This window comes from Mobula hypostoma, chromosome 17 (assembly GCF_963921235.1).
Source record: "Mobula hypostoma chromosome 17, sMobHyp1.1, whole genome shotgun sequence".
NCBI lineage: Eukaryota > Metazoa > Chordata > Chondrichthyes > Myliobatiformes > Myliobatidae > Mobula > Mobula hypostoma.
In genome coordinates this window covers 32,961,274-32,984,141 of record NC_086113.1, presented here as the reverse complement: position 1 = coordinate 32,984,141, position 22,868 = coordinate 32,961,274, and the positions used below count along the sequence as shown (strand labels likewise).

General features: G+C 46.2%; 1 long non-coding RNA gene and 1 pseudogene across 1 annotated transcript; both read right to left on the bottom strand.

The window, feature by feature from the left end:
- Positions 1 to 2,154: 2,154 nt before the first annotated feature.
- Positions 2,155 to 22,868, bottom strand: part of LOC134357981 (leukocyte elastase inhibitor-like) — a 38,067-nt pseudogene continuing 17,353 nt past the window's right edge.
- On the bottom strand, positions 13,247 to 19,936 carry LOC134357920 (uncharacterized). The gene is made up of 3 exons (XR_010020757.1): positions 19,223 to 19,936; positions 14,995 to 15,230; positions 13,247 to 13,340 (listed from the first exon to the last, which is right to left on the bottom strand). It is a non-coding gene; the product is annotated as an uncharacterized LOC134357920 (long non-coding RNA).

The following is a 22,868-nucleotide window of genomic DNA, read 5'->3' as shown; positions in this document are numbered from 1 at the left end:
TCCCGTACCAGTAAGAATGGCGTCTGGGGGGCGATGGGTACTGCTAAGGATGCGGCCCGAACACTGGGTTGAAGGGCCTGTGCTGGTAGCTCTGGATCACGACAGTCTTTAATTTCTGTTTTCTTTCACCTGGCCATGTGGGTTCTGGCCCAGCCCCTTTCCTTTTTGGACTTCCTCCAATTACCTGCTTATCACCTCATTTACACCCACCTGTTTCTGTTTTTCAGTCACTACCCTGTCCATTTAAACCCCGCCTTGACTCAGTTCTGACCTGTGTCGTTCTAGCCCGTCATTGCGACTTCTGCCAACCAATTTTGCCTGATTCTGTGTTTTGGATTTTGCCCATTCATGGACCTGATTTTTGCCTGTGCGCTCTGGATTGTCTGCCCTCACCTGACTGCCTTTCCTCGTAAGACCTCTGTCTGCCATTTCAGATTCGTGCCTGCCTTCTGTTTTTGAAAGACTGTTGCCTTTGTGCTCCCTAACAAATCCTGGTGAAAAAGTATTCATTAGTCTGTATTTGAGTCCCACCGAAACTGGACAGAACCCGCCACATAGAATCTGGAAGGGAGTTAATGAGAATGAGGGGAGAATAGAAATGGACTTCAGGTTTGATGTGCTCAATGTGTACTCAGTGGCCCCAAGTCCCTGTTTCTTTGCCGTGTGACCTTGTGGAGGATTTACCTGCATTGTTATCCTCAGCAAACAAAAACATATGAAAGATTATAATTGTTCCAAAGTTTGTAGCATTGGCCTACTTCCAGGAATTAATGCTATAGAGATACCTAATACTGTAGTGGATCAAGTCAGAAAGAAGTTTTCACACATCTGCAACACCCTATGCCAAGTTTTGTTATAGAGTTGATGTTTAATCTCTTACACTTTCACAGTGGTTTCTTCCTTCTTCCACAATGATTGCTAAATATACTCTACAATCATTAACATTCCTTGTCAGCCTCTCAAAAATACATCTGGTCAGACTTGACTTTCCCTTAACCAGTCCACACTGACTGCCCTAGATAACCTGTGCCTGTCTAACTGTTGACTTATACCATCATTCAGCAAGTTTTCAGCAGTTGCTCCATGGCCCGTCAGATTGACTGGCTTTACCTTTCCTTTGTCCCTCTTTAATCAACAGTAGTATTCAGCAATTTTCAACGCTCTGGCAATTAAGCAACAGTTATCACTTGCAAATGAGATTCTGGTTTTAAAAAGGATTAATGATACACTCAATTTTAAATAATCCTAACAAGGTGCTTGTTAACTTGCCTTAATGTAAATGCAACACTAAACGCAACTAGATAGTTCAAAACAATAATGAAATAATAGAATTAGCTGCACTATAACCTAGAGAGGAGTTTTATATACAGTATTAAGGCTTTCAAGGGGTATTGGGTTATACAGCAATAAGTGGCTCTTAGCCTAAGTCCAGCCATGATCCTAATACATGACAAAGCTTGTACAGAGAACCAAATAGTTTAACCCTCCTTCAACGGCTTAGAATTTTAAAGAAGAGTTTTGTTATAATAGATAGATGTGTGTGTGTATATATCTATCTATCCACATGCAAGCTGGAATATTAGTTGTTAGAGTACTAACACAACCTATATGCTAACATTGGCTAGAAATCATTTAGAAATCATATTTCAAAGATTACTCTTGGGGTATAATGGCACTGTCATCTTCATCATGAGTCACCCAAGCATGAAATTTCTCCAACAGATAAAATTTACAAATTGAAAATGACCAATCCCAGTGCCAGTTCTCGTTGCAGGGCTTAATACAACAATAAGTGATCTTTTCAGTATCTGGACTACATCTCTTTCCAGTTTTAAGTAGTACACCTTTTTCACCAAGAGATCTTGGCAGAACATCTAATAATATTCAACTGAGGTAACTGGATATGTAAATGGAAAAGAAAATTGTTCCTTCTGCTGTAACAACGATCCTGAAGCAGAATTTCGTAAAATTAAGCTATGGGTTTCATTATAATCTACCATATTATTGGCAAATTGAAATGTGATAGCACATACTATGACCTAGCCCAGACTCAGACTCGAAAGGTGGAGGAAACTCCTGGCCCTTTTGTCATTTAAACTATTCACAGCTTCATGGACAAAATCAGTCAAGCAGATATGTGGAAAATGTGAAATTCTGCAGGACACTTTAAAAATGTTTCTTTTAATTTATTCACTCACAGGATACGGACTTCTCTGCTGATACTGGCATTTGTTTTCTCAGTCTAATGAGCCCTGAAATCAGAGTAGCCAGTTAACCACACTGCCAGGCTGACTGTAGGTAGGAAGGTAGGAATTCCTCCCCTTCAGCATGCTAATTGACCAGGTTAATGAATCAGATGGGTTATCATTTTAATGCCTAGCCGTCACGTTAATGAAGAATGTAGTTAATATAAATCCAGTTGCACTGTTAATTTGTTAAGGACATAAGATGCTCAGAGATGAATTTTAAATAGGCGATAAATCCACCTTCAAATACCCAAACAATCAGAGTCATAATCTGGGATTTTTTTTTTCCAGAGTTGGCATCTAAAATTTACTTTGCAATACATGTTCAAATTGACCTTAAATGAGCATTTCAGTTTATTCTTCAGGTCAAGTGGAAATTTATCATTATGACTTTATTTCCCACCTCCACCCCCCTATTACTGGCACTTAGTCAGTTGTTTAGGGACAAGAGCACCAGCCAAAGAAGAGAATACTATTTGTTTTGTTGTGCTGAATGAAGAAGAGGAAATGGTGATCTGCAGTAAACTCCTCAAGCTCCAGTGAACAAAACTTAATTCTCACTAATGTAGCAGCTGCTGCTTCAGTTCCTTCCTTGTGTACTTCCATGAAAGATGTGTGAACAAACTTAGACACGCACAAGTCATGTGCTCCAGAAAGTCCAGAGAGATCTGCCTTCCAACCATCAAAAAGATCTGTTATCCCCAGAGAGGAAAGTGTAGAATTGAGCTCAAAGTTATCCTCCATTTTAAATCTAGGCAAATGCACTGAAATTTTAATTTTTTTCAGCTCTGTATGAAGTGTCCATTCTTTCTAGCTTTTTTAGGCTAAGTGTCTGCTCCAGCCGAGAGGAAAAAACAAACAAGGAATTTATGATCAAAGCAGGAAAATCTGAGTTACAATAAACAAAGACACTTATATGGATACTGGGGTGTGGTGGTTGTAGGAGTTGACTCTGGGATTGCAGGAAATGGTTCTGATGACAGTGGACACTTTTCTTCTTTAGCAATTGAAACTGATTTCAATTGATCGTCGTGTCATCTCCAGATCAAATCAGACAATCGCTGCTTTTGGTTGAAGATGCACTACCGAAGATGTATGACAGCTAACTGGTAAACCATAAAGCAAGAGAATCGACTAACATTTTTACTGAAGCAGATTGTAGTGAACTATTTCAAGAGATAGTGAGGAAACAGATGGAGTTTGTATCACTACCAGAAATGGAGTAAGCGATTTGGAGAGGAATCAATGCAGAAGAGTTTCTGTGCGTTTTGTTAGAGCGATTTTGGGTAGATGATTCATTTACACTTAAATGGCTTGGCCACCAGTCTTCTGTTTGACAAAGCACTGTGCATTGAGTTCATAACAAGGCATTTCCTAAAAGTTGTAAATACCAGATGCTGCTGACGCTGTAGTTGGCGCAGATGCTGTAGTTTTGAAGACGGTATTATCTATACTTTATAAATATGAATTATCCTCTAGATTAGCACGTAAAATACCAAATAAGTGTATTGTGGATTTAACTTGCATTCCTAAGGGCTGTGAATACCAACCCAGACATGCGGGCGTCAGGAGGAAAGGATGAAGTCAGAAGGTGTGATGTTTTGTACATAGCTTCAAAAGAAAGCATTGTCTATGCATTGTTTATACTTTGTAAATAGGGATTGCCCTTTATGTTTAGCAAATAAATATTGAGCCCACATTGGGCTAGCAGACCTTTCCACCAAAAGCGTCTCCGTCCGTATGATGCCTGCTGCACCTTGTGCTGTTGAATAAAGAAGCTGCTTTGTATTTACCAGTAACTCTGTCTCTCCGGTGATTTCATCCACGCCACAACACACTTCTGCCCCACTGGTGTGATGAACTGGAGACAGAGGCTTGGGCCTACACCAGCCACAATGTCCACCTAATCTGGGTGCGAGGTTGGATTGTTTCAAGCACTGAGCCGATTTAGTGAGATTGAGAACAGCTTTGAGCTGGGCGGCCCAGGAGTGTCACTGCGCCTGTAATATGTCTTATTCCATTCATTTTCAGGGATGACTGACACTATTCCACACCAAACTGTGGTCCATTTTCACTAAGAACACCAGTCCTTGAGAAGAGGTTTCTTAACATATCAATAATAAGCAAGGTTGAGTTGGAGGCTTTTGGGAACACTTCTATCCACTTTGTAGCTGCATCCACTACTACCAAGAAATTGTGCCAATGAATGGTCAGGCCAAATCCATGTGAATCCTCTTCCAGAGCAATTCAGTCCATTTGCAGGGAAGGAGAGGCACTGCTCTTGTCATTTTCTGGATGTGTTGGTATCCTGAATAGTGTTTGGCACTGTTCAATCTGCTGATCTATCCAAGGCCACCAGACAAAGCTTCAAGCCAGTGCTTTCATTTTGACCACATTTAGATGAACAGCATGTAGCTCCTCCAACACTATAGCTCTCTGCTTCAATGGTACAACAACTCTCAATCCCCACATAAAGCAATGTCCGTCAAGGACAAGTTCATCCCAGCACTGGTAGAAATGGAAGAACTGGAATTCCTACTACAGCCATTTTGGACGGCCGTGTAGATATGAAACAATGTGGTGCCTTTTCTGGTTTCCCTTTGGATAATCTCTACCGTAATAGGGACATTTTTGCTTTGCATTGGGGAGAATATGACAAGCGGATATCATAGGGCGGTGGCTGGGAACGGACCCAAGTGCAAGACACAGATACTGAAGTACTAGGGAAAGGACTAGGATACAGGGTGAGGGAAAGGACATGGACACGAAAACCGGGAACCCAGAACAGGACTGGACAAGAGAGCTAGGAGCCTGGGCTTGGACTCTGAGCCAGAGACTGGACAAGGACCCAGTACCTGGGTCTTCCCTCTGGCTTGGACCCCAGAACTAGACAAGGACGAGGCTTGGCAGGCAGGCAGGGCAAGGCTGGAGTCTTCGGGCTTGAGGCTAGAGACTAGAGACTTGGCAGGAGGTAGGAGGCTAGAGACTTGGCTTGGCAAGAGGCTAGAGACTTGGCTTGGCTTGGCAAGAGGCTTGAGGCTCGGCAGGAGGCTGGAGTCTTCAGGCTTGAGGCTCGGCAGCAGGCTGGAGTCTTCAGGCTTGAGGCTCGGCAGGAGGCTGGAGTCTTCAGGCTTGAGGATAGGCAGGAGGCTGGAGGTTGGAGACTGGAGGCTGGAGGATGGTGGCTGGAGTCTCGAGGCGAGACGAGGCTGGAGGCAGGAGACTTGAGGCGAGGCGAGGCTGGAGGCAGGAGACCTGGACCTCCTGGGCAGGGCGCGGATCACCACCCGACAGAGGCAAGGGACAGAACCAACCATAGGTAACGGCGAGACGGCCTGGCTTACCTAGGTGGAGGCAAGGGACAGGAAGGGAGCTAGGTACAGGGTGGCTCCAGGACAAGACTGCAGGCGAGACAAGGCGAGAGTTACCAGCAAGACAAGGCAAGGGTTCTGGCAAAGCAAGGCGAGACGGGAACTTCAGGTGAGGCGAGAGTTACTGACAAGACAAGGCAGGGCTTCAGGCGAGGAAACAGAAGGCAGAGCAAGGGATACACGGATTAAGGACAAGAACAATCCAGCAGCCACACCTGGGTCTCTGAAGGTATTTATGCAGCCAGCCCCAACGAGCATCAGCTGCCTCAATTAGCTCAAGAAGAACAGAAAAAGGGTAGATAGGAAAACCTGGAGCAAGGGTCAATGGACCGGACCGTGAACCAGAATACAGACTTCACGGACTGGACCATGACAGTACGCACCCTCCCCCCCCCCCCCCCACCACCACGGGAGCCTCCTGGCGACCAAACAGGGTATCCAGACTATGGACGACTTGGGCGGGTGGGAGGGAATTAAACCGAAAGGAACCCCGGGTGGCTAGAGGAAAACAACAGTGTCTGTGTCGCTGGGTCCATGGTTGGCTGGATCGTTCTGTCATAAGGCGGGTGGCTGGGAACGGACCCAACTGCAAGACACAGATACTGAAGTACTAGGGACAGGACTAGGATACAGGCTGAGGGCAAGGACATGGATACGAAAACCGGAAACCCGGAACAGGACTGGACAAGAGAGCTAGGAGCCCGGGCTTGGACTCTGAGCCAGAGACTGGACAAGGACCCAGTATCTGGGTCTTGCCTCTGGCTCAGACCCCAGAACTAGGCAAGGACGAGGCTTGGCAGGAGGCAGGAGGCTAGAGTATTCAGGCTTGAGGCTTGAGGATTGAGGCTAGAGCCTGGAGTCGTCAGGCTTGAGGCTCGGCAGGAGCCTGGAGTCGTCAGGCTTGAGGCTCGGCAGGAGCCTGGAGTCGTCAGGCTTGAGGCTCGGCAGGAGCCTGGAGTCGTCAGGCTTGAGGCTCGGCAGCAGGCTGGAGTCTTCAGGCTTGAGGCTCGGCAGGAGGCTGGAGTCTTCAGGCTTGAGGATAGGCAGGAGGCTGGAGGTTGGAGACTGGAGGCTGGAGGATAGTGGCTGGAGTCTCGAGGCGAGACGAGGCTGGAGGCAGGAGACTTGAGGTGAGGCGCCTCCTGGGCAGGGCGCGGATCACCACCCGACAGAGGCAAGGGACAGAACCAACCATAGGTAACGGCGAGATGGCCTGGCTTACCTAGGTGGAGGCAAGGGACAGGAAGGGAGCTAGGTACAGGGTGGCTCCAGGACAAGACTGCAGGCGAGACAAGGCGAGAGTTACCAGCAAGACAAGGTAAGGCTTCTGGCAAAGCAAGGCGAGACGGGAACTTCAGGTGAGGTGAGAGTTATTGACAAGACAAGGCAGGGCTTCAGGCAAGGAAACAGAAGGCAGAGCAAGGGATACAGGAGTAAGGACAAGAACAATCCAGCAGCCACACCTGGGTCTCTGAAGGTATTTATGCAGCCAGCCCCAACGAGCATCAGCTGCCTCAATTAGCTCAAGAACAGAAAAAGGGTAGATAGGAAAACCTGGAGCAAGGGTCAATGGACCGGACCGTGAACCAGAATACAGACTTCACGGACTGGACCATGACAGTAAGCACCCTCCTCCCCCACCACCACGGGAGCCTCCTGGCGACCAAACAGGGTATCCAGACTATGGACGACTTGGGCGGGTGGGAGGGAATTAAACCAAAAGGAACCCCAGGTGGCTAGAGGAAAACAACAGTGTCTGTGTCGCTGGGTCCATGGTTGACTGGGTCGTTCTGTCATAAGGCGGGTGGCTGGGAACGGACCCAACTGCAATACACAGATACTTAAGTACTAGGGACAGGACTAGGATACAGGCTGAGGGCAAGGACATGGATACGAAAACCGGAAACCCGGAACAGGACTGGACAAGAGAGCTAGGAGTCCGGGCTTGGACTCCGAGCCAGAGACTGGACAAGGACCCAGTAGCTGGGTCTTGCCTCTGGCTCGGACCCCAGAACTAGGCAAGGACGAGGCTTGGCAGGAGGCAGAAGGCTAGAGTATTCAGGCTTGAGGCTAGAGGCTAGAGTATTCAGGCTAGAGACTTGAGGCTTGAGGCTTGAGGCTTGCCTTGGCAAGAGGCTAGAGGCTAGAGGCTGGAGTCGTCAGGCTTGAGGCTAGGCAGGAGCCTGGAGTCGTCAGGCTTGAGGCTAGGCAGGAGCCTGGAGTCGTCAGGCTTGAGGCTAGGCAGGAGCCTGGAGTCGTCAGGCTTGAGGCTAGGCTTGGCAGGAGGCTGGAGACTTAAGACTTGAGGTGAGGTGAGGCTGGAGGCAGGAGACTTGAGGCAAGGCTGGAGGCTGCAGGCAGGAGACTTGAGGTGAGGCGAGGCTGGAGGCAGGAGACTTGCGGTGAGGCGCCTCCCGGACAGGGCATGGATCACCACCCGTCAGAGGCAAGGGACAGGAAGGGACAGAACCAACCACAGGTAACGGCGAGACGGCCTGGCTTACCTGGGCGGAGGCAAGGGACAGGAAGGGAGCTAGGTACAGGGTGGCTCCAGGACAAGACTGCAGGCAAGACGAGGCAAGAGTTACCAGCAAGACAAGGCAAGGCTTCTGGCAAAGCAAGGCGAGACAAGAACTTCAGGAGAGGCGAGAGTTACTGGCAAGACAAGGCAGGGCTTCAGGCGAGGAAACAGAAGGCATAGCAAGGGATACAGGAGTAAGGACAAGAACAATCCAGCAGCCACGCCTGGGTCTCTGAAAGTATTTATGCAGCCAGCCCCAACGAGCATCAGCTGCCTCAATTAGCTCAACAAGAACAGAAACAGGGTAGATAGGAAAACCTGGAGCAAGGGTCGATGGAATACGGACTTCACGGACCGGACCATGACAGCGGAATGTCCTCTTAGGTAAAATTTTCAGGAATTTCCTTTTCCAGGGTAAACAGGACAATACTATGATTAGTTGTCCTCTTGAATTCGGTCTTGTAATTGTGTCCTCCAAGGAACAGAGCCCACCTCTGCATTCATGTTGCTGCTATTAATGGAGCACTCCTCTGTGGATTGAAAATGGACTCTAGTGGTTGAAGGGTAAACTCTTCCATACAAGTATTTGCTGAAATGTTTCAGACCACAATCCAGTCTCAAGGCCGCTCTGTCAACCTCTGCACAACTTTTCTCTGCAGCAAAAAGGGAACAGGATGCAAAGTCTATGGGGTGTTCACTTCCATCAATCACAACACGTGGCATCACTGCACCTATACCAACAGTAATGTATATATCCTAGAAGGGAACGAAACTGTGGTACATATTTTAGCACTGGGGCATCCAACACTGCTTGAATTTTCTCAGCACACTTGTGTAATCCTTCTGTGTTAACGGCATCATCAAAATGATATTTTGTTTAATTAATTTGCCTCATCGTCTTGTGCTCTGACCCCATAATCTTCCAATCTTTTTAACACAGTCTTGAGATTTTGAAGATGTTCCTTGTCATCCTCACTGGCAACAATGATGTCATCCAGGTAACTTGGAGTTGCTGGGCAGCTCTGTAGCACCCAGTCCATAGCTTTTGCCAGAGTGTAGGTGCAGATGTTCCTCCAAAAATAAAGTTGGAGGAAATATAAAAAAATAAAGTTGCAGATGTTCCTCCAAAAATAAAGTGATAAAGTTCTTTGTGTGTTCATGGTGAGAAACACTCTGGACTTCTCTCCCATAGCTATCTGCAGTTAGGCCTCAGCTGTCCACTTTGCTGAAGTGCTTTTCTCCAGAGAGATTTGCAAAGGTATTCTCTATCCTGAGCAGAGGGTATTGATCTGCTTTCAGTATTGAGATGAAGGTGACATTAAGATAACCACAGATCTATTACTTTTGGCTACTGAGACCATTGGAACTGCCCATGGGCTGCACTCAACCTTGGAAAGAATTCCCTCAGCCTCCATGCGATCTAGCTCACTGGCTACTTTATCACAGGTGGCATAAGGAATCAGAGGGGCTTTGTAAAATGTTGGAGTGGCATTTTCATTTAATGATATTTTACCCTTGATATTTTTGAGTTTTCCAATGCTATCATTGAACAGTGCGGTGGCATCATCAAGTAAGTACCTTTCTTAATTTGCTTTCAGTTGTCTCTATTGCAGGGGATACAACATGCAAATATGCAAATGGTGGATGGATCTCCAATCAAGTTGCAGCTGCCTCAGCCAATCACAGCTCCACAATAAAGGCCCTCCTGTTTTTACCACACACAAGCCCAATGTGGCTTGTTGGCTGTTATTTTGCACTGTTACGATTATCATCGCCACAGGAATTAACATTTCACTGTGTATGTTCTTAGTTGGATATCTGCAGGCTTCAATAACTTTGAGATGCTATGGAAACTCATTTGGTGTAATGACTGAAACAGCCAAGCCTGTGTATAATTCCACTTAAATTAATTTGCCGTCACTTTTAGCGTAAGCCATGTTGCTTGTCTCTTGTTAGATTTTACTTTGTAAATCTCAACGGTACTCTCTTATGATATGTCGGCATAATAACGTACTTCACAATCACATACTTCATATATATAAAACCCATAATTAATTATATAAACAAAATGATAAATCAAACAATTTAATTACAATATTATTCAAATATTACTGCAATATTGAATACACTGCTCAAGAGATTCTGCAATGCTGGAACTCCAGAGCAAAAACACACAAAATGCTGGAGGAACTCAGCAGGTTAGGCAGCATCTAAGGAAATTAGTAAACAGTTGACATTTCAGGTCAAGACCCTTCATCAGGACTGGAAAATAGGGGGTAAGATGCCAGAATAAGGTGCGGCGGGGGGGGGGGAAGAGGATGGAGGATATGGTAGAAGATGATAGGTGAAGCCAGGAAGGTTGTTACGGGGTGTGAGGTAAGCAGATGGGAGGTGACAGATGGAAAAGTCAAAGGGCTGGAGAAGAAGGAATATGATCAGAGAGGAGAATGGAGCCTAAGAGAAAGAGAAGGAGGAGACCCATTTTGAGGTGATAGGCAAGCAAGAGGCCAGCATGGGGAATTGAAGAAGATGGTCTGTGGAGGGTAAAGACTGACTGGATGTTGGAAATATTAATGTTCAAGTCATCAGATCGGAGGCTACCTAGACGGAATATGAATTGTTGCTCCTCTAACCTGAGAGTGACCTCATCATGGCAGAAGAGGCCGCCATGGACCAACACATTGGAACAGGAATGAGGATAGGAATTAAAATGGTTGGCCATTGGGTAAATACACTTATTGCAGATGGAGCCTAGGTGCATGACCCCCAATCCACAGCGAGTCTCACCAATGTTGAAGAGACCACGACAGGAGCAACAGATACAGTAGTTGACAGTTTTACAGATGAAGTGTTGCCTCATCTGGAAGGACTGTTTGGGACCCTGAATAGAGGTGAGGAAGGCAGTGAATGGCCACGTGCAGCTCCCCTGCTTGCAGGGATAGGTGCCAGGAGGGAGATTAGTGGGGAGGGATGAATGGACAATGGAATCACGGAGCTGACGGAAGTTGAGGAGATGATGTGTTGGATGCGCAGGCTCCTGAGGGTGGTATATGGACAGGAAAGGAATGGAAGGTTATGGGCTGAGTGCAGGTTGGTGGGACTAGGTGAGAGTAAGAGTTCTGCATGGACTAGAAGGCCAAGATGGCCTGTTTCCGTGCTGTAATTGTTATATGGTTATATGGTTATTAGAAATGGGCCAACTAACTTAAGGGCAAAGTGGAAGTTGGAGACCAAGTCGATGAAATTGATGTTCTCAGCATGGGTGCAGGAAACGGTACCAATGCAGTTGTCAATGCACCGTTGTAAGCATTGGAGAGCATTACTGGGCAAGACTTAGAAAATGGACAGTTCCACGTAGTCAAAGAAAAGGCCGGCATGGCTCGGGACCATGTGGGTACCCATGGCTACACCTTGAGCTTGGCGAAAGTGGGAGGAACAGAAATAAATTGTTGGGGGTGAGGACCAGTTCTGCCAGATGAAGGAGTGTGATGCTGGAGGGAAATGGTTGGGTCTGTTGCCAAGTAAGAGGCAGAGAGCTTTAAGGCCTTCTTTATGGGGTGTAGAAATAGATAAGGACTGGACATCCATGATAAAAACGAGGCAATCGGTGCCAAGGAATCGAAGGATATAGAGAGCATGTGAAGTATCATAGGAAGGGCCTGAACCAAGAGTTAAGGTATGAGGACACGTTCAATGTGACAGGAGCAGGCTGAAACAATAGTCCTACCCAGTCAATCAGGTTTGTGGATCTTGGGTTGGAGATAGAAACTAGAAGTTGGTGGCAGTGGATGGGAGATCTGGACCAGTGATTATTTTGCCCAGTTTCAATCTCATGAGGAATGGAATGGGTGAGCAGAGAAATTTTCATTGGGCAACTAGTGGTGTGTGAAACCAGAAACTTGGAAAGAAGTTTCTATGTTAACCTCCGATATCAGATGGATCTTGGATGTAACGGAGAGAATGTACATTGCAAGAGACAAGATATTGTGATCATGTGGAGCAAATTGGATAGATCACAGAAATTTTCAAGGGCAGTTAGAGATGGACAATAAATGCATTGTCAGGAATATTCAGATCCCAAAATGAATCTGGGAATTTGTTGCAAATTCATAGTTGACATCATGCAACTCAAAGTCAGTAGTTTGTAATCATAAAACATAATCATGTGCAATTATGAAAAAGTTTTACCTTTTTAAGACTTTTCAATCATCCTGATATCATCAGGCAACAAGATGATCATACTCACATCTTTCTCAACATATGGAAGTTCAAGAACTTTGATATTGACTTCAGGGATGTGACAGAACAGAAACTTATCCCTCTTGTGCATCATTTGCACTGGTTTGCTTTCATTCTAAAAAAACAAAATCAAAATTCAGTTCATTTGGTTTTGGAAAAGGTATGTAAGGATAGCATGACCATCATGTCTGCACATGCAGGTTTCTTACAGTCTCCATCCAGCTAATAGGAGCTACCTGTCACCTATTTCTAACTCATCCTATACAGCCCATTTAAACCTAGTTCTCATCCACAGTCCTTATTCATCCATTGAACCAGCCAACCTCAATGCAATTCCTCCTAGCCTTCAGTTACCTTGTCATGTTTAATGTCCTTTCTCTCCTGTTTTGTGTTCCTTGCAATTCATTATTATACTTATCACTGACTGCTAAATCATCTCCACTGCTCTGCATTTGGGCCAAGCCGTCTATACATTTCCTGACAGATGACGTCATGATCTTAAAAGGATCAAACTCTAGTGCACAACTGACAGTGCACCTGTGTTAGAACTGCTGCAGTTTGGATGGGATATTGAACCAAATCCCTGCCTGTTCCCATGTGGATGAAAAAGTTCCCTCAGCACCAATAATAAAGAGTAGCAGGGAGATTTCCTTGCTTCTTGGCCAATGTTTTTTCTTCATTCATAACTATTAAGAAATATCTAGTTATCCTCGCATTGCCATTTGTGTGAACTAGTGCACAACAGCAATTCCTTCGTGGCGCTCAATAGTGACTCCTTTGAGTTCATCTATGAAAACAGTTTAATATCTATTTTTGACGTCTCTTTTTTTCCTGTTCAGGTTGGATGGGGTTTTGTTGAAGACTCTGACCTGGAGTTACACTCAGTCTTTGGTTCTTTGTGGTGGTGGGACCTGCTTCTAGGGGCTCATGTACGACCACTTTTCGAAAACCCAAGGACGCAACCTGGAAGACGAGCACACCTTCAGAGTTCTGTGGATGCACTGATTCTCAGCTAGGGTGGCCATCTCCAAATTTCCAAAAAGGAGAACATTGCATACATGGTCATAGGTTACCAATATACAGTGCGTTTCAAAAAAATTTATTTTTTTAATAAAATTTATACCATATTGCAAAAACTACAAATGCAAACGGATGATCACTTTAGTTATTTTATTAAATAAAAATTCTAACGATACTTTTTTGCCTCTATAAATCCAGCAAAAATCTAGCTATTTCAACATTAATTAGTGATTTTCTGCCAGAGCCCTTTTTCCTATTCAATGATTCATCATTCTGCGTATTACATACATGCATTCATACAGTATAAATAAAGAACTGAGAAAAGAGAGAGAGAATATTCATTTTTACTCCTGCTGAAGCAGAAATGCTAACCAAATTAACTTATTTCACAAACAAAAGGAAGTAGCTTTCTTAGGCCTACCATGGACTGCCAGGTATGGATGTCTGTTTTTTCGTATTTCTACCCTTTACTTGCTATCTCCAAGAGTTTTCTGTTGGCCAGGAGTTTTTTTGTACATGGCTGGGCACTGTTCTGAGAAGTTGTTACATATTTGGAGCTCTGCTTTGACTGACTTTATACTTTATTGTCGCCAAACAATTGGTACTAGAACGCACAATCATCACAGTGATATTTGATTCTGCACTTCACACTCCCGGGATTACAAATATTAAATATCAAAAATATTAAAAATAGTTAAAATTAGTAAATATTAAAATTTTAAATTATAAATCATAAATAGAAAAATGGGAAGCAAGGTAGTGCAAAAAAAATGAGAGGCAGGTCCAGATATTTGGAGGGTACGGCCCAGATCCGGGTCAGGATCCGTTCAGCAGTCTTATCACAGTTGGAAAGAAGCTGTTCCCAAATCTGGCTGTAGGAGTCTTCAAGCTCCTGAACTTTCTCCCGGAGGGAAGAGGGACGAAAAGTGTGTTGGCTGGGTGGGTCGTGTCTTTGATTATCCCGGCAGCACTGCTCCGACAGTGTGCGGTGTAAAGTGAGTCCACGGACAGAAGATTGGTTTGTGTGATGTGCTGCACCGTGTTCACAATCTTCTGCAGCTTCTTTCAGTTTTGGACAGGACAACTTCCATACCAGGTTGTGATGCACCCTAGAAGAATGCTTTCTACGGTGCATCTATAAAAATTAGTGAGGGTTTTAGTGGACATGCCAAATTTCTTTAGTTTTCTCAGGAAGTAAAGGCACTGGTGGGCCTTCTTGGCAGTGAACTCTGCTTGGTTGGACCAAGTCAGGTCATTTGTGATATTGACCCCGAGGAAATTAAAGCCTTTGACCTGTTTGACTTGCGCACCACCGATGTAAATTGTGTCGTGCCATCCGCTACTCCTTCTGAAGTCAACAACCAATTCCTTCGTCTTGCTGACGTTGGTTATTGTCTTCGCACCATGCCATCAGGTTCTTAACTTCCTCTCCGTACTCAAACTCATCATTACCTGAGATATGGCCTACAGTTGTTGTGTCATCAGCAAACTTATATATTGAGATTGTTTCTCTCGCTTCTCCAAGCTGAGGTCATCATTGAAAAACTCATTCTGTGTGAGCATTGCTGCATGGAATAGACAAGATATAAGCACTCACCTTCTTCAGGTTTGTAAAAGAAACCTCAAATTTATTGAACAGCTTGAGAGGACAAGCTAGCTTGCAGTTAGTTTTTACGATGTCCCCTGAGACGGTGATGTGCCTCTCATGTGAGATGTGGCAGTCTTGGGGGAACGCCTCTCTCCCGCAGAGTCACATCTGCCAGAAGTGCATATGGCTGGGCGATCTGGAAGACCATGTAAGGAATCTGGAGCAGCAGCTGGATGACCTTCAACCTTTGTAAGGGAGAATGAGGCAGTCATAGATGAGAGCTACAGGGAGGTAGTCACACCTAGGCTGTCAGAAGCAGGTCGTTGGGTGACAGTCAGAGGGGGGAAAGCGAAGGTGAGCAGACAGGTAGTGCAGAGCACCCCTGTAGCCATTCCCCTGAATAATAAGTTTACCATCCTGGATACTGTTGGCGGGAACGACCGACCAGGTGTGAGCCATGGTGGCAGGGCCTCCGGCACTGAATCTGACCCTGTGGTGCCAAAGGGTGGGACAGAAAAGAGGAGAGCTGTTGTCATTGGAGACTCTATAGTCAGGGGAGCAGACAGGAGATTTTGTGGACGGGAGAAGGACACCCGCATGGTTTGTTGCCTCCCGGGAGCCAGGGTCCAGGATGTCTCTGACCGGGTGCACGACATCCTGGTACGAGAGAGAAAGCAACCAGAAGTCGTGATACATGTTGGGACCAACGACATAGACAGGAAGAGGGATGAGGTCCTGAAGTGTGAGTTTTGGGAATTAGGCAGAAGGCTGAAGAACAGGACCTCAAGGGTGACGTTCTCAGGATTGCTGCCAGTGCTATGTGACAGAGATGGTAAGAATTGGAGGAGATGGCAGTTGAATGCGTGGCTGAGGAGTTGGTGCAGGGAGCAGGGTTTTAGATTTTTAGATCATTGGGATCTCTTCTGGGGAAGATGGGACCTGTACAGATTGGATGGGTTGCACCTGAACTCGAGGGGGAGCAACATCCTTGCAGGTAGGTTTGCTAGCATGGTTCGGGAGGTTTTAAACTAATTTGCAAGGGGGATGGGACCCAGAGCGATAGAGCAGTGAAAGAAGTGCATGGAGTAAAGCCAGATCTAACATACAGAGAGGCTTTGAGGAAAGAGAAGCAGAATAAACGGTGTAAAGACAGTAAGGTAGAAGGGCTGAAATGTGTGTATCTCAATGCAAGAAGCATCAGGAACAAAGGTGATGAACTGAGAACTTGGATACATACATGGAATTATGATGTAGTGGCCATTACAGAGACTTGGCTGGCACAAGGGCAGGAATGGATTCTCAATATTCTTGGATTTCAGTGCTTTAAAAGGGATAGAGAGGGCGGAAAAAGGGGAGGAGGGGTAGCATTACTGGTCAGGGATACTACTAAAGCTACAGAAAGGGTGGGTAATGTAGCAGGATCCTCTTTTGAGTCAATATGGGTGGAAGTCAGGAACAGGAAGGGAGCAGTTACTCTACTGGGGGTATTCTATAGGCCCCCTGGTAGCAGCAGAGATACAGAGGAGCAGATTGGGAGGCAGATTTTGGAAAGGTGCAAAAATAACAGGGTTGTTATCATGGGTGACTTTAACTTCCCTAATATTGATTGGCACCTGATTAGTTCCAAGGGTTTAGGTGGGGCAGAATTTGTTAAGTGTGTCCAGGATGGATTCCTGTCACAGTATGTGGACAGGCCGACCAGGGAGAATGCCATACTAGATCTAGTACTAGGTAATGAACCGGGTCAGGTCACAGATCTCTCAGTGGGTCAGCATCTGGGGGACAGTGACCACCGCTCCCTGGCCTTTATAATTATCATGGAAAAGGATAGAATCAAAGAGGACAGGAAAATTTTTAATTGGGGAAAGGCAAATTATGAGGCTATAAGGCTAGAACTTGCGGGTGTGAATTGGGATGATGTTTTTGCAGGGAAATGTACTATGGACATGTGGTTGATGTTTAGAGATCTCTTGCGGGATGTAAGGGATAAATTTGTCCCGGTGAGGAAGATAAAGAATGGTAGGGTGAAGGAACCATGGGTGACAAGAGAGGTGGAAAATCTAGTCAGGAGGAAGAAGGCAGCATACATGAGGTTTAGGAAGCAAGGATCAGCTGGGTCTATTGAGGAATATAGGGAAGCAACAAAGGAGCTTAAGAAGGGGCTGGCGAGTAGGGTAAAGGAAAACCCCAAGGCATTCTTCAATTATGTGAAGAAAAAAAGGATGACAGGAGTGAAGGTAGGACCGATTAGAGATAAAGGTGGGAAGATATGCCTGGAGGCTGTGGAAGTGAGCGAGGTCCTCAATGAATACTTCTCTTCGGTATTCACCAATGAGAGGGAACTTGATGATGGTGAGGACAATATGAGTGAGGTTGATGTTCTGGAGCATGCTGATATTAAGGGAGAGGAGGTATTGGAGTTGTTAAAATACATTAGGACAGATAAGTCCCCGGGGCCTGACGGAATATTCCCCAGGCTGCTCCACGAGGCGAGAGAAGAGATTGCTGAGCCTCTGGCTAGGATCTTTATGTCCTCGTTGTCCACGGGAATGATGCCGGAGGATTGGAGGGAGGCGAATGTTGTTCCCTTGTTCAAAAAAGGTAGTAGGGATAGTCCGGGTAATTATAGACCAGTGAGCCTTACGTCTGTGGTGGGAAAGCTGTTGGAAAAGATTCTTAGAGATAGGATCTATAGGCATTTAGAGAATCATGGTCTGATCAGGGACAGTCAGCATGGCTTTGTGAAGGGCAGATCATGTCTAACAAGCCTGATAGAGTTCTTTGAGGAGGTGACCAGGCATATAGATTAGGGTACTGCAGTGGATGTGATCTATATGGATTTTAGTAAGGCATTTGACAAGGTTCCACATGGAAGGCTTATTCAGAAAGTTAGAAGGCATGGGATCCAGGGAAGTTTGGCCAGGTGGATTCAGAATTGGCTTGCCTGCAGAAGGCAGAAGGTGGTGGTGGAGGGAGTACATTCAGATTGGAGGATTGTGACTAGTGGTGTCCCACAAGGATCTGTTCTGGGACCTCTACTTTTCGTGACTTTTATTAACGACCTGGATGTGGGGGTAGAAGGGTGGGTTGGCAAGTTTGCAGACGACACAAAGGTTGGTGGTGTTGTAGATAGTGTAGAGGATTATCAAAGATTGCAGAGAGACATTGATAGGATGCAGAAGTGGGCTGAGAAGTGGCAGATGGAGTTCAACCCGGAGAAGTGTGAGGTGGTACACTTTGGAAGGACAAACTCCAAGGCAGAGTACAAAGTAAATGGCAGGATACTTGGTAGTGTGGAGGAGCAGAGGGATCTCGGGGTACATGTCCACAGATCCCTGAAAGTTGCCTCACAGGTGGATAGGGTAGTTAAGAAAGCTTATGGGGTGTTAGCTTTCTTAAGTCGAGGGATAGAGTTTAAGAGTAGCGATGTAATGATGCAGCTCTATAAAACTCTGGTTAGGCCACACTTGGAGTATTGTGTCCAGTTCTGGTCACCTCACTATAGGAAGGATGTGGAAGCATTGGAAAGGGTACAGAGGAGATTTACCAGGATGCTGCCTGGTTTAGAAAGTATGCATTATGATCAGAGATTAAGGAAGCTGGGGCTTTACTCTTTGGAGAGAAGGAGGATGAGAGGAGACATGATAGAGGTGTACAAGATAATAAGAGGAATAGATAGAGTGGATAGCCAGCGCCTCTTCCCCAGGGCACCACTGCTCAATACAAGAGGACATGGCTTTAAGGTAAGGGGTGGGAAGTTCAAGGGGGATATTAGAGGAAGGTTTTTTACTCAGAGAGTGGTTGGTTCGTGGAATGCACTGCCTGAGTCAGTGGTGGAGGCAGATACACTAGTGAAGTTTAAGAGACTACTAGACAGGTATATGGAGGAATCTAAGGTGGGGGCTTATATGGGAGGCAGGGTTTGAGGGTCAGCACAACATTGTGGGCCGAAGGGCCTGTACTGTGCTGTACTATTTTATGTTCTATGTTCTATGTTCTATAATGTTCTTCACTATGGCTATCGACCTTCTCAGGAGTATTGATCATTGCCTCCACAATCCCATACTCTTCATATAATTCATTCATATCAATATCTTGAAGGTTACAGGCCTTGACTGCATCACAGAATTCTCCAAAAGGTATGGCACTTGTTAGATAGATAGATAGATATACTTTATTAATCCCGAGGCTCAATTTTGACACTTTGTTATGAAAGCTGTTTTCAGAGAAGTCATACCTGTCACTTAAGAACTTTATGACTCTTTCATAGAAAACAATGAAGTCTACTTCACATTTCTCAGACACATCAGGGGTAAGCTGGCTAAGCTTGGTGTTCACTGCAAAGCCAAAAGAAAAACAGTCCTCTACTCTTCTGTTTTATCACCCCTTGTTCAATCCCTTCCGACCTATGTTCGTGACACTTCTCACGCTCTTAAACTTTTCGATGATTTTAAGTTCCCTGGCCCCCACCGCTTTATTTTCACCACGGATGTCCAGTCTTTATATACTTCCATCCCCCATCAGGAAGGTCTCAAAGCTCTACGCTTCTTTTTGGATTCCAGACCTAATCAGTTCCCCTCTACCACCACTCTGCTCCGTCTAGTGGAATTAGTCCTTACTCTTAATAATTTCTCCTTTTGCTCCTCCCATTTCCTCCAAACTAAAGGTGTAGCTATGGGCACCCGTATGGGTCCTAGCTATGCCTGCCTTTTTGTTGGGTTTGTGGAACGATCTATGTTCCGTGCCTATTCTGGTATCTGTCCCCCACTTTTCCTTCGCTACATCGACGACTGCATTGGCGCTGCTTCCTGCACGCATGCAGAACTCGTTGACTTTATTAACTTTGCCTCCAACTTTCACCCTGCCCTCAAGTTTACCTGGTCCATTTCCGACACCTCCCTCCCCTTTCTAGATCTTTCTGTCTCTGTCTCTGGAGACAGCTTATCCACTGATGTCTACTATAAGCCTACTGACTCTCACAGCTATCTGGACTATTCCTCTTCTCACCCTGTCTCTTGCAAAAACGCCATCCCCTTCTCGCAATTCCTCCGTCTCCGCCGCATCTGCTCTCAGGATGAGGCTTTTCATTCTAGGACGAGGGAGATGTCTTCATTTTTTAAAGAAAGGGGCTTCCCTTCCTCCACTATCAACTCTGCTCTTAAACGCATCTCCCCCATTTCACGTACATCTGCTCTCACTCCATCCTCCCACCACCCCACTAGGAATAGGGTTCCCCTGGTCCTCACCTACCACCCCACCAGCCTCCGGGTCCAACATATTATTCTCCGTAACTTCTGCCACCTCCAACGGGATCCCACCACTAAGCACATCTTTCCCTCCCCCCCTCTCTCTGCATTCCGCAGGGATCGCTCCCTACACAACTCCCTTGTCCATTCGTCCCCCCCATCCCTCCCCACTGATCTCCCTCCTGGCACTTATCCATGTAAGCGGAACAAGTGCTACACATGCCCTTACACTTCCTCCCTTACCACCATTCAGGGCCCCAAACAGTCCTTCCAGGTGAGGCATCACTTCACCTGTGAGTCGACTGGGGTGATATACTGCGTCCGGTGCTCCCGATGTGGCCTTTTATATATTGGTGAGACCCGACGCAGACTGGGAGACTGCTTTGCTGAACATCTACGCTCTGTCCGCCAGAGAAAGCAGGATCTCCCAGTGGCCACACATTTTAATTCCACATCCCATTCCCATTCTGACATGTCTATCCACGGCCTCCTCTACTGTAAAGATGAAGCCACACTCAAGTTGGAGGAACAACACCTTATATTCCGTCTGGGTAGCCTCCAACGTGATGGCATGAACATCGACTTCTCTAACTTCCGCTAAGGCCCCACCTCCCCCTCGTACCCCATCTGTTACTCATTTTTATGCACACATTCTTTCTCTCACTCTCCTTTTTCTCCCTCTGTCCCTCTGAATATACCTCTTGCCCATCCTCTGGGTCACCCCCCCCCGTCTTTCTTCCTGGACCTCCTGTCCCATGATCCTCTCGTATCCCCTTTTGCCTATCACCTGTCCAGCTCTCGGCTCTATCCCTCCCCCTCCTGTCTTCTCCTATCATTTTGCATCTCCCCCTCCCCCTCCAGCTTTCAAATCCCTTACTCACTCTTCCTTCAGTTAGTCCTGACGAAGGGTCTCGGCCTGAAACGTCGACTGCGCCTCTTCCTATAGATGCTGCTTGGCCTGCTGCGTTCACCAGCAACTTTGATGTGTGTTGCTTGAATTTCCAGCATCTGCAGAATTCCTGTTGTTTGCAGTTACTAGGGTAGGTAATGGAAACAGAAGAGAGGAAATTGTGTGGACTAGGTTAAGGCATTGTGCATTAAACAAAACATTGATAATGATAGGGAAACACCAGACAGGATTGTGTGAGGAATGTCAGGAAGAGGAGTCAGTAGAACATGTAGTTCTGAGTTGCAGGAAGTATGGGATACAGAGAGAGATGATGAGAAATAAATTAAGGGAGTTGGGGATGCAGGAATTCACATTAAAAGGGTTGCTGGGCATGGGTGAGACAGCACAAGTCCGGGTATTTTTAGCGTTTTTAAGGGGTACAGGGGTTTTTTATAGAATATGACGAATAAACAGGAACAGGATACTAGGATGGTCAAAGATGGGAGGGTGAAGTGTAGGTTTGTGTATGTGTGTATATGTGTATATATATATATTTAGAAGGGTGGCAGTAATGCACCATTAAGCTGGATGCCAACCGCCATAAAACAAGATACAGACAGACAGGGCGTGGCTGCTGGATTGTTCTTGTCCTTACTCCTTGTATCCCTTCCCTTGCCTTCTGCTTCCTCACCTGAAGTTCTTGTCTCGCCTTGCATTGCCTGAAGCCTTGCCTTGCCGGTATTTCTCGCCTCGCCTGAAGTGTTGTCTTGGAGCCACCCCGTACCTAGCTCCCTTCCTGTCCCTTGCCTCCGCCAGGTAAGTCAGGCCATCTTGCCATTACCCTGTGGTTGGTTTTGTCCCTTGCCTCCATCAGATAAACCAGGCCATATTGCTGTTACCCTGCGGTTGGTTCTGTCCCTTCCTGTCCCTTGCCTCTGTCAGGTAAGCCAGGCTATCTTGCAGTTACCTATGGTTGGTTCTGTCCCTTGCCTCCATCGGGTGGAGATCCACACTCTGCCCAGGAGTACCGCGCCCTGCCCAGGAGGAGCTTCAAGACCCCAAGCCTCCAGCCTCGCCCCAAGCCAAGCTTCAAGACCCCAAGCCTCAGGCCTCGCCTCAGGTCTCTAGTCTCAAGTCTCTGGTCTCCAGCCTCGCCTCAGGTCTCTGGTGTCCAGCCTTGCCCTGCCTGCCAGCCAGCCAAGTCACGTCCTTGCCTAGTTCTGGGGTCCGAGCCCGAGGCAAGACTCAGGTTCTGGGTCCTTGTCCAGTCTCTGGCTCAGAGTCCAAGCCCGGGCTCCTAGCTCTCTTGTCCTGTCCTGTTCCGGGTTCCCGGTTTTCGTGTCCATGTCCTAGCCCTCACCCTGTATCCTAGTCCTGTCCCGAGTACTTCAGTGTCCGTGTCTAGCACTTGGGTCCGTTCCCAGCCACCACCTTATGACATTTGTACAGAATACAGCGCTAGAATATTTTCACACAGAGCTTTTGCTTTAGTTTTCCCACATGTTACACCTTTCACTATCAATGAGTCACTGTATTGTCAACTTTTACTCCACAATCAACACTTTTGTATGACTGATGGAGCCTCACAGCATGATACACTTTACACAGTTCTGCAGCCAAGATTTTGTCGTCTTGAGTTGATCGAGCTGGGGAGAAAAAATGATAACAATGATGACGTACCAGCAGTACGAGTGTTAACTTTATGTTTATCTGTGGTAACGTGTCGTTCAACTGTACTTTTTCCCTTA